The sequence below is a fragment of the Phocoena sinus genome, chromosome 2 (assembly GCF_008692025.1).
Source record: "Phocoena sinus isolate mPhoSin1 chromosome 2, mPhoSin1.pri, whole genome shotgun sequence".
Taxonomy (NCBI): domain Eukaryota; kingdom Metazoa; phylum Chordata; class Mammalia; order Artiodactyla; family Phocoenidae; genus Phocoena; species Phocoena sinus.
In genome coordinates this window covers 133543616-133555027 of record NC_045764.1, presented here as the reverse complement: position 1 = coordinate 133555027, position 11412 = coordinate 133543616, and positions in this window count along the sequence as shown.

Here is an 11412-nt window from a genome sequence, read left to right as displayed (position 1 = left end):
TGCATTTCATGCAAAGTGATTTCTGATTTCAAAAGGTTTTGGAGTGGGCAAACAATGTATCTATTATTGACCTCACGTCCTAACAACCCAATCTGTGCCTAACTATGGGAAGATACAAACCTGAGTCAGATCGCAGGGGAGCATGTTTTCCTAGTTCTATCCCTATTCTAATGCCTTAGCAAGCCAATGTGGTCAGCTGCAAGTAATCCCAGGCCCCCAGTGGTGCCCTGCAATGGTTGGAGGAGTAAAAATATGCTGGAATTGGTAGGGGTCAGGACCAGGGGAATGATACAGCTATAACGCTGGCCTCAGGAAGACGATCAGCCACCTAAATGTAATGAGCTGGGGACATGGGAAGCTTCCCTCCTCCGCCCACCCCACCCCCACAAGGATGGTATTGCTATTCAAGTATTCTAACCAGTGGACAATGTCTCTGGATGGACAGAATATCCAGTAGAACATGGATAATAGCAGTGCCTTCTAAGAAGCGATGGAGTCCCTGTGGATGGGAGCAGAGCAGCTTCAAGCTGGGGTGGAAGGGAGGTGGGTGTGTGAAAAAAACAGTATATACAGCTCTGCAGGGAGGAAGCATTCAGCAGACAGCCATGGAGTTGAACTAAGGGGCTGGTTCGTGGCAGCTGCTGGCTACAGAGGAAAGAGAAGTTCACAAAGCAGGGCGAAAGCTCCTTGCTACACGGAATACGCACAAAGGGAGTTACTTCCGAACATTGCAGCAACTCCTCGAGAAACAACTACCAAGCTTAAGAACCTAATTCTAAATCTCGTGCATGATGGGTGTGGGATCCTGAATAAACTTCTTAGCTTATACAGATTAGCTTAGTAACTGGTTCTGGCTGGAACTTCCTGTTGACAATCCTCAGACCTTTCAGCTGGGCAGAGCTGGGGGTGGGGTGGGAGGGGCCTTTCTCACAATGTTGGCTTCGTCCAAGTGGATCATTACATTTTTTTCAGTAGGAAGCTGCAAGAATTCGAATCTCACATCCCTTCTCCAATCTTAAAGCCCCTGAGTTCCCGTGACATGGACATTTCACTTTGTAATTCAATTAAGTGAGCCAGGAATGAAAAATGGAAAACGTTAAAACAAGTGACTGCCACAATTTAATTCTCAGGTTTGGCCCTGCATTTGCTTAGCTCAAAAACAGAGTCAGACAGCTCAAGAGAGATGCATCTGAGGAGACGGGAGTGAGGAAGGGAGGGCACAAAGTGAACTCTTTGAACTGAATCAGAGCAAATGAGTCAAAGTGCAGGAGTAAGAAAGGTGCAACAGAGAGGATGGAGCGTCGCTGTTCAGGGCTCTCTGAAGACGCCTAAGGAAACCAGCACACAGAGGGGGCCAGTAGTGACCCAAACACGAGGCCGTGAAATATCCCAGCTCTTCTGAGACCTCCGGCAGCTGAGCCTCCTGGGAACAGCATGTGCTGCTGCAGACAAGGAGGGCAGGAGAGCAGGTGGAGAGTGAAGCGATCCACGCTGGGTGTTATGAGGGTGGAGAGAAGAGGTTTTGGTTCACCGGAGAGACTTTTAGGTTTCAGACCTGACATCTTCCTAAACACAAGGGTGGCTGATTGTACACTTCAGTGGGACGGAAGTCCACCCCAGCGTTTCCCCGGGAGTCCCATTCCGTGCGGGCTCGTGGGAGGAGAACAGAAGAACATTTGCACAGAGCCTGGAAGTACTTCATGGCTGATACGGCTGATTAGCAATCTTCTTGTTAACCTCAGATTGCTGCTGTTTCTTCAATTCTCTTTTCTCTTCCGTCTCGTCATCCCTTAAAACAACCTTGACGTGCCAGGGGTGGAGAGTGGGGCAGAAGAAAGGGGGAGGTGGGTGCAGAGAAGACTCAGTGATCCCCTTTGTCAAGACTGCGAGTGGCCCTTGGGGAGCCCTTGGGCAAGCGCTGATTGTAAACTTCAGGGCTAGAAAGGTCCCGTGCCTCACACAAGATTTGGCCACTGAATTATGAGGTGACAGGCTAAATAATGGCTCCTTTCTTTTTTTTTCAGGTTCCCTACTGGCTTAGCTTACGCTAGCCTGCCTGTCAGACTGAGAGTGGTACGGAGCTTTGTAAATGAAAATGCCAGTCACAGAAACGTGTCTGGCAATCGTCTCAGGTGGGGTCTCCGGGAAACAGAATTGGAGGTGGAGAGTGAATGCAGGCGATTTATTGGGAAGTGCCATCCGTGGAGAAGCACAGAGGGCAGGATCGGTCAGTGGAAGAAGTTTGGCGACGTAGTCATCTAAAAAGCCTCAGCTAATCCCACTGTGAGTTTTGGGGCTGGATGGCGTTGCAGAGTTGTCCTGAAATGGGGTGAGCAGGCCAGACTTTGATACTTGTGCATTGCCTCTTAATGGTTGTGGATTCAGGGTCCACCCTGCTTCCTGGAGGATGGTACCACCCATCCTCACTGGGTATCCTTTCCCCCAGCTGGCCCCTCTTCCTCAGATCTCCTTGTTCTCAATTTTCTTTATCTTTGTCCTTCCAGGCCCCTGACCAACCAGCCAAGCATTCACCACTGTCTGAGTCTATATATATGCTAACCTCAGATCACTTCTCTTTCTACACAAAGCAGATGAGTAGGTGAATCACACAGAGCTCTACCCCTTGTGAGGGTTTCCAGCTTAAGCCTTCATGCTGAGCTGATCAGTCCATGAAGCAAACTTGACTTTTCCTCTCCACTGTCAGGTGCTCTTAGAGCTGAGGGAGAGGTCCCAGTATATGAGTGGATGACATGGGGACCTGGGCTACTTCCTTATGCAGCTTACCTCTGACCTCTGGCCCTGTTTGTGCCCCTTTCCAAATGCACCACTTCTACCTTTTTTTATTTTGGCCACACCACGTGGCTTGTGGGATCTTAGTTCTCTGACCAGGGATTGAACCCGGGCCGTTAGCAGTGAAAGCATGAAGTCCTAACTGCTGGACTACCAGGGAATTCCCCCGTTTCTACCTTATTTATGGCAGAGTGGAAGAGTTCACATAGTTCTGGGAAAAGACCATAAATGCATTTTCTTGTCTGTCCAAAGTGACTGTCCACTATTTCTGATCTTCCTTTCTGATCAAAATTTAAAAAAAAACACTCATTCATATTAGTAGACACAGACCGCATACCAAGGCCATGTTAATTTGTTGTAGCAAAAATGGTACATGTGGCATAACATCTGCAATTGGGGCCACTATTTGGTTAAGTTTGCAGCAGTTCACTCTCTTCAACATCTGTCTGGCTTTTGTAGGGGACAGACTGGTTAATTAACGGGGATATGATGGGGACCCCTCCCCATCCCCTGTATCCTTTAGGTCTTTAAGGATGGCACTAATCTTTGTCATTCCCCCTTGGTTGTGAAGTTGTTTTTTATGTACTATCTTGGCCAGTGGGGAAAGGGGACTGTTTCTGTTTGGCCTTCCTCCCAGTGATTGCCCCTACCCCACAGCTAAGAAGCTAACGTGGGTGTCTGCCAACTACCGATGATTCCTGTTCCAATTACACATTCCGGGTCTGGGGAAGAGACCGCCTAGTGTGTCTGTGCACCCAGTGGACTCACTGAGAATTGGACCTGACTGGGACCTCATTTATCACCCAGACTCCGTGTCTACCCTCGAACAGGGGGCCTAGAGGACACCTCCATTCTCTAGGGCATCCAGATCAGCTTGGACCCTGTGTCCAACAGTGTCTGCAATGTTGGGGGTCTTCCCTTTTGCCCAGTGTGTGAGTACCCAAGCTCTGGAGGCAGCATATTCCAAGAACTTTCTGGCCTTACAGAGAATATCCACTCCAGTGTGCCTGCTTCTCTGAGTCCTTGGTCCTGCCTTCTGCCATCTTCCATGGCACTTTGGCATTTCCTTCATATAGTGTGAGCCATCGATTCCTCCAAGCTCCAAGAGCCATCCTAGAAGCATGTTAGACTGTTTCCCTGGGGTCCTTGTCAAGGTATTACACCCTCTGCCCACTGGCAGTGTTCCCGTATCCATAACCTCTCCCTTGTCCAACTTTATTTTCTGCCCCCATGGACCCAGTATCTCAGGATCCAGTGCTATCAGCAGTGTCCCGACTCTTTTCCAGTCCACGTTAGCTAGGTACTGCAGCTCCTTCAGAGTATAGCCCTTTTCTTTTGTAGCAGACTTGGCACTTCCGCAGCCAAGTTATGGTGTGACTCAACCCTCATCATTTGTCTATTGGTCAAGAGGAGAGCTGTGAATGGAGTTTTGGGAGAAGGAGCGTGTTGTCTTGCAAAGCAGAGAGCTCTGCACCATCTTCGGGCAGGGGAGGTGCAACTAGCCTTTAACATGCAGGAATGGGCCACATCTGTGAACCCAGAAGGTTCAGAAGAATCTGGGAATTCCCAGTTTTTAGATACACCTATCCCATGTCTCAAGGCATTAGCACAGCAGACCTGTTGGGGCCAAGAACCCAACCTTCTCTGAAGCTCTGCTACTTTCATACCTAAGCCCTGGGCCTGTTCCTCAGTTTTTCTTCCCTCCAACTGCAGAGGCATCTCTATATGCTCTCACAGAGGTCCTCTGGCTTTCATACTTGAGTTCATAATTTTTCACTCTCAGTACCAATTGTTGCAAGTCTGGTTCCCAGGGAAGCCAAGTCCAAGACAGAGATTTGCCCACAGAAACTAGGAAGTGGAAGAGCTCTCAGGATCAACCTTTGTTGGGGGAAGAAAGGAAGCAGAGGGAGAAGATGCACAGGGACGACGTCACAACAAATACCTCAGCTGATCGGAGCTCTGACCTGGCATGGCTCCACAGGGTGATCCCGAATTGGGATGAGGGCCCAGGCCTTTATGCCCTGCATCAAACAGTCACCCAGTATGGGCTGTCCCTTGGAAGGAAGCAAGGTGACCTTGAGCAAGGTCTTCAGCCCAGAGCAAGTCCCAGAAAAGGACTTAGCTGAGAGCAGGGCTTACCCTCTGGCACAGAGGGTAGATGGGGGAACGAATGTTTGAGTCCTCCAGGGAGATCTGGGTGAGAATCGTGACTCCGCCGTACCAACCAACCTACCTACTAACATAAAGTTTTAGAAATCTTAACTATACGACAAGCAATGACTTTCAGATCCTCAGGTAAAACTTAGCGGTGAAATATGCCTCTGTCAATTACACAGCACTTAGGTTTTCCAGGGGTCCCAAGTTTCAAAACAAACCAAGATCATTTTTTCTTTTTAACCTAGACAACAAAAAGGAGTGCATTTGGGCTTCCCGGGTGGCGCAGTGGTTGAGGGTCCGCCTGCTGTTGCAGGTGACATGGGTTCGTGCCCTAGTCCAGGAAGATCCCACATGCCGCGGAGCGGCTGGGCCCATAAGCCACGGTCACTGAGCCTGAGCGTCCGGAGCCTGTGCTCCGCAAAGGGAGAGGCCACAGCAGTGAGAGGCCCGCGTACTGCAAAAAAAAAAAGGAGTGCATTTGACATTTGGAGTAGACAACCACATTGACGGTTCTGCCACTGGTTCTAGAATTTCAATCCTCTTTTCTACCCTCTCTTCTTTGCTGCTTGGAGCTAAAAGCCACGCCCACTCTCTAAGCAACTCAAAATGTTAACAGCCTCATGGAATATATACATGTGTTCCCGGGGCCATGCTGAGCCATGCCTTGTGGTCCTGAGCTGCCCAGAGCATACACTATTTGCACTGTGCCCCCCTGACGCCCCCCTGTCCAAAGAAGCAGTGTAACACGCATGGCCCATTCCTTAGCAAGGAAAAGCAGTTAAATTCTGTGCACTGAAGACACATTGGCCATAAAATCTGCAAGCCACGGAGGTTATTTCAGTTAGTAAATGATTAAAGTCCCTAATCTCTGGAGCGGTGATAAAGAACACTAGAGAAGAGGGCTGGGTTTTTGATATTTGAGGAAGGTATAGAACGTCTCTCTTGAGACCATGCCAGAGGAAGCCCACCCCATCAAAGAACCACAGATAAGTAAGACATCATTAATAAATCAATGACAGGAAAATGAAAACGGAAGCAGATGAATCAGCTAGTGGATCGGGTCGGAGATGAAAAACAGCACATCTGTTGCTACTATCGGTGCATTAACAAATAAGTCTGCTGGATCAGACAGCCTTTTGGACTAATACTTGGAATAATGAAGCTTCAAGAGCGATTAAGGCATAAATCAATTTTTAAATGTATCCTGTACCTCCCACAAACAACAGGAGGCATATTTTTTCCTTGCTTTGAATTCTTTCTGGCAGGCATTGGGGAGGTGCAGGGATAAAAAACACTGCCTCGTTTTGGCTCTGCTGTGATGTACAGCACGCAGCAAATTCAGTGTTTAGCCTCACACTTTGATTCTTACCAGCTGAAGGCACTGAGCTGTGCTTAATCAATACGTTAAATCCAAGCCAATGCATTTCAGCTCCAGCAAGATCCTCCAGCCCCCTTGTCCAGGACAGCTTGGTTCTCGCTCCTTTCCCTCTTCACGTAGATATTGATTTACATTTTATTTTCATTGAAGACTTCGGCAAAATTAACAATCGAGGTGGTGACGCGTTTTTCTCCTTTGCAGCATAATTTTTCCTTCATATCCAATGAAAAGTGTTGCTTCTCCCTAATGGTAAAATGGTCAGGTTTTAGGACATTAAGGATACACATGAGTAATTACTTTGATGAATTGTACATCCAAGTCCAAAGGGGGGAGAAATACTCTCCACATAATAATCTTTGATTTAGAGATGTTAGGATAAGGTGAGGCTGAAGGGAGATGGCTTAGGTTGGGAAACCGGGAAGGTCCCGAAAGGACACAGGGCAACACAATCAAGAAAGGCAACTGAATTTATGTCCAAAACTTCCCTGAAAAGCAGAAAGCTGGCTAATAAATGAGTTTTTATTGAAGAATACAAATGGGGAGGGCACAGGAAGAAAGAAGGACAAAGAAAGAAAAGGTAAGAAATAAGATGATTAGAAATAGTGGGGGAGAACCCCAGATGAGGGAGAGGAAAACCAGGCCATGTTTCTTTTCAGAGCATGACCTTCACTCACATTATACCCCCAAATCAGCCAGAGGACAACAGGACCCCAAGGAAGTAAACTATCTTCCCTTCTTGCTCTTCCCCTGGAAACACAACAGTTCTTTCAGAAAACAAAGAGAAGCCAGGGGAGATACTGTTTTGTTCATCTTGACTGCCCTCGGGTCAGCAGATACGGTATTTTGAGTTCAGTTAGGACAGCCACCAGTACTCACGTTTCCTAAGAAGACTCCAAAACATTGTAGCAAGTGTAAACTTTTATACTGATTGAGTGGCAAGCAAACATAGCGTCAAAGTTCATACAAATATTTCCAGAGGTAAGCAGTAAGTCAGAAAGAGACTGTTTGAGCTTTTGAGCATAGGATCTGGCTGTATAAACTTTTCATATTAGGTATTATCGACATATGATTAGAATACAAACCAGCTGAAAACTTCCACAGCCACCTGGTAACTTCAAATGAGGGTATCTGGAAAGTTTAGGGACCAATGATGTCCTGTAAACCAGTTTCTCAAACTTTTGTGTGCCTACAAATACCTGGGGATCTTGCAAAAATGCAGCTATGTGGCTGCTGCCCACTGCCTCACAGAGTTGTTATAAGAATTAAATGAGATAGAAAACATGCCAGTCCCTGGGACATGGTTCTAGTAACCTTCATTGATTGCTTACTCTGTGCCAGGTACTATGCCAAGCAGTTTACAAGAGTTAGGTCACTATTCCTCATGGCCATGGCAGATAATCAGCCATGGTTTGTACCCTGGTTTGCACTTACAAGTTTTTATAGCCAGTGTCTATCCCCATTGGCCCAGCATCCATTCTGGTTGGTTGGTGTCTGTGATCATAGTGGTTAGCGTCAGCACTGCTCTGAATGCTCTGTGTGGTCAGGATTGTTTTTCAAATGAGGAAACTGAGGCACAGACATACTGAGGACACTGCCAAAGTCCACACAGCTTGTAAGTAGACTAACTATTAATGTCATAACCTCTAGTAAAGGGCAGAGACTCTGAAAGTGAGATCTTTTAACTTGAAGTTTAATGTTTTATCCTTCAGGCCCCCAGGATCCTTCGTCACCAAGGAGTTAATAAGTGAGTGAGGGTGATAAATCACATATAAACCTGGTTACCTGTCTACTGTACAACGTCATGTTCCCAACTTTACCTGCCAAACACATGTACCTAAGGTGCTTATAGTTGCCCTTTCAGGTCTCCAGGACTTCAAGTTTTCCTTCATCTGAAGCTGTTCCCTAGTTCCCAGTCTTCATCACTCTCTAATTCCTCTCTAATTCCTTTTCTTTCAAGGCTCAACTGAGGTGCCTCATCCCTCTAGAAGCCCCTCCTCTGAGCACTCTGAGTATCTTGTGCATATCTCTATCACAACATTTCTCACGGAAATTCTAATTGCTGGCTTTCTGGTCTGCCTTCCTCTAGGCCTGAGAAATCTTCGATGGGCAAAGATGATATATTGCTCATCTGGGTGTACCCAACACTTAGGAAAGTGCACCTGACACGTAACTGCTATTCAATAAGTGAGGGATGCAAAAATGGTGCTATTTTCCAGGGAACACCAAGTGCTCTGTTTGTTCAGAGGAGAGAGAGGTGAACTCAAATGATGGATGGAAGCTTCATGGAGGAGGTGGTCTGCATGTTAGGTCTTGAAGGATGGGGGAAACTGAAATAAGTAGAATTAGGGATAGAGGCAGGAAATCAGTCTAGACAGAAGGAACAGCTTGAGCAAAAGTGGGAATACAGAAAGGTTGAAGACAATGGGAATACAGAAAGGTTGAAGACAAAGCTTGTTTAGAGAACAGCATGTAGACCATTTGGCCTGGAACTAGGGATTTTCACTGAGCAATGAATCCCAAATTCAAATGTTTCTTGGAACCAGGCTTGTAGCACAAGAACTAAATAAATAAGTCATGGCCCCATGCAGACAATAGGGAGGGGAAGGGACTGTGGCAAACTAGAAAACATGCCCTACTTAAAGGTAGGCGGCTGCTGTTCCACACCAAATGGTCATATGTAGACGTTTCAATTTTCCCAGATACCATGGAAATTAAGATGGTGTGTATGTGTGAAATATCCTGAGGATTTTTTTTTTTACTTTTTATTTAAAAATAATTTTAGACTTACAGAAAAGCTGAAAAAATAGTACAGAGAGTTCACGTATACCCTTCACCCAGCTTTCCCTAATATTAATGACTTACAGACACATAATGATTTAAAACTAAAAAATTAAGATTTCTATCAGAGTACTAATTAAACTATAGTGCTTATTCAAATTTTACCAGTTTTTCTCCTAATGCCCTTTTTCTTTTTCTGTCCCAGAACCCAATGTTGCTTCTAGCGGTTGCATTTCTTTGGTCTCCTCTGACCTGGGACAGTTCCTCAGCTTTTCCTTGTCTTTCATTATCTTGACAGTTTGGATGATTACTGGTCAGTTATTTCGTAGAGTTTCTGTCAATTTGTGTTTGATGTTTTTTCATGGTTAAGGTGAGATGATGCATTTTTGGCCAAATACTACAGAAGCAATGCTGTGCCTTTTTTCAGTGCATCATAACAAGGGTACATGATGTCGATATGTCTCATTACTGGTGAGGTCCACCTTGATCATTTGGTAAAGGTGGTGTCTGCCTGTGTTTTTCCACTGGAAAGTTACCATCTTTTCCTCTTTCAGTGATAAATATTTGGGAGACATACTCTGGGGGTTACATAAATGTCCCATTTCTTCTCAAACCTTTCTTCACTGATTTTAACATCCATCGGTGGATATTGCCTACAACAATGATTACTGTCATGTTTGCCTAATGGCGATTTTGTGTTTCCCTCATTCATTCTACTTTTATTAGTTAGAATATTTTTTAACATCTTTATTGGAGTATAATTGCTTTACAATGGTGTGTTAGTTTCTGCTTTATAACAAAGTGAATCAGTTATACATATACATATGTTCCCATATCTCTTCCCTCTTGTTTCTCCCTCCCTCCCACCCTCCCTATCCCACCCCTCTAGGTGGTCACAAAGCACCGAGCTGATCTCCCTGTGCTATGCGGCTGCTTCCCACTAGCTATCTATTTTACGTTTGGTAGTGTATATATGTCCATGCCATTCTCTCACTTTGTCAGAGCTTACCCTTCCCCCTCCCCATATCCTCAAGTCCATGCTCTAATAGGTCTGTGTCTTTATTCCTGTCTTATGCCAGGTGCTTCATGACCTTTTTTTTTTTTTCCCTTAGATTCCATATATATGTGTTAGCATATGGTATTTGTCCTCTTTCTGACTTACTTCACTCTGTATGACAGACTCTAGGTCCATCCACCACACTACAAAAAACTCAATTTCGTTTCTTTTTATGGCTGAGTAATATTCCATTGTATATATGTGCCACATCTTCTTTATCCATTCATCTGTTGATGGACACTTGGGTTGCTTCCATTTCCTGGTGATTGTAAATAGAGCTGCAATGAACATTTTGGTACATGACTCTTTTTGAATTGTGGTTTTCTCAGGGTATATGCCCAGTAGTGGGATTGCTGGGTCTTATGGTAGTTCTATTTGTAGTTTTTTAAGGAACCTCCATACCGTTCTCCACAGTGGCTGTATCAATTTACATTCCCACCAACAGCGCAAGAGTGTTCCCTTTTCTCCACACCCTCTCCAGCATTTATTGTCTTCTAGACGTTTTGATGATAGCCATTCTGACTGGTGTGAGATGATATCTCATTGTAGTTTTGGTTTGCATTTCTCTAATGATTAATGATGTTGAGCATTCTTTCATGTGTTTGTCGGCAATCTGTATATCTTCTTTGGAGAAATGTCTATTTAGGTCTACTGCCCATTTTTGGATTGGGTTGTTTGTTTTTTTTGTTATTGAGCTGCATGAGCTGCTTATAAATTTTGGAGATTAAACCTTTGTCAGCTGCTTCATTTGCAAATATTTTCTCCCATTCTAAGGGCTGTCTTTTGGTCTTGTTCATGGTTTCCTTTGCTGTTCAAAAGCTTTGCAGTTTCATTTGGTCCCATTTGTTTATTTTTGTTTTTATTTCCGTTTCTCTAGGAGGTGGGTCAAAAAGGATCTTGCTGTGATTTATGTCATAGACTGTTCTGCCTATGTTTTCCTCTAAGAGGTTGATAGTATCTGGCCTTACATTTAGGTCTTTAATGCATTTTGAGTTTATTTTTGTGTGTATGGTGTTAGGGAGTGCTCTAATTTCATACTTTTACATGTGGCTGTCCAGTTTTCCCAGCACCACTTATTGAAGAGGCTCTCTTTTCTCCACTGTATATTCTTGCCTCCTTTATCAAAGATAAGGTGACCATATATGCGTGGGTTTATCTCTGGGCTTTCTATCCTGTTCCATTGATCTATCTTTCTGTTTTTGTGCCAGTACCATACTGTCTTGATTACTGTAGCTTTGCAGTATAGTCTAAA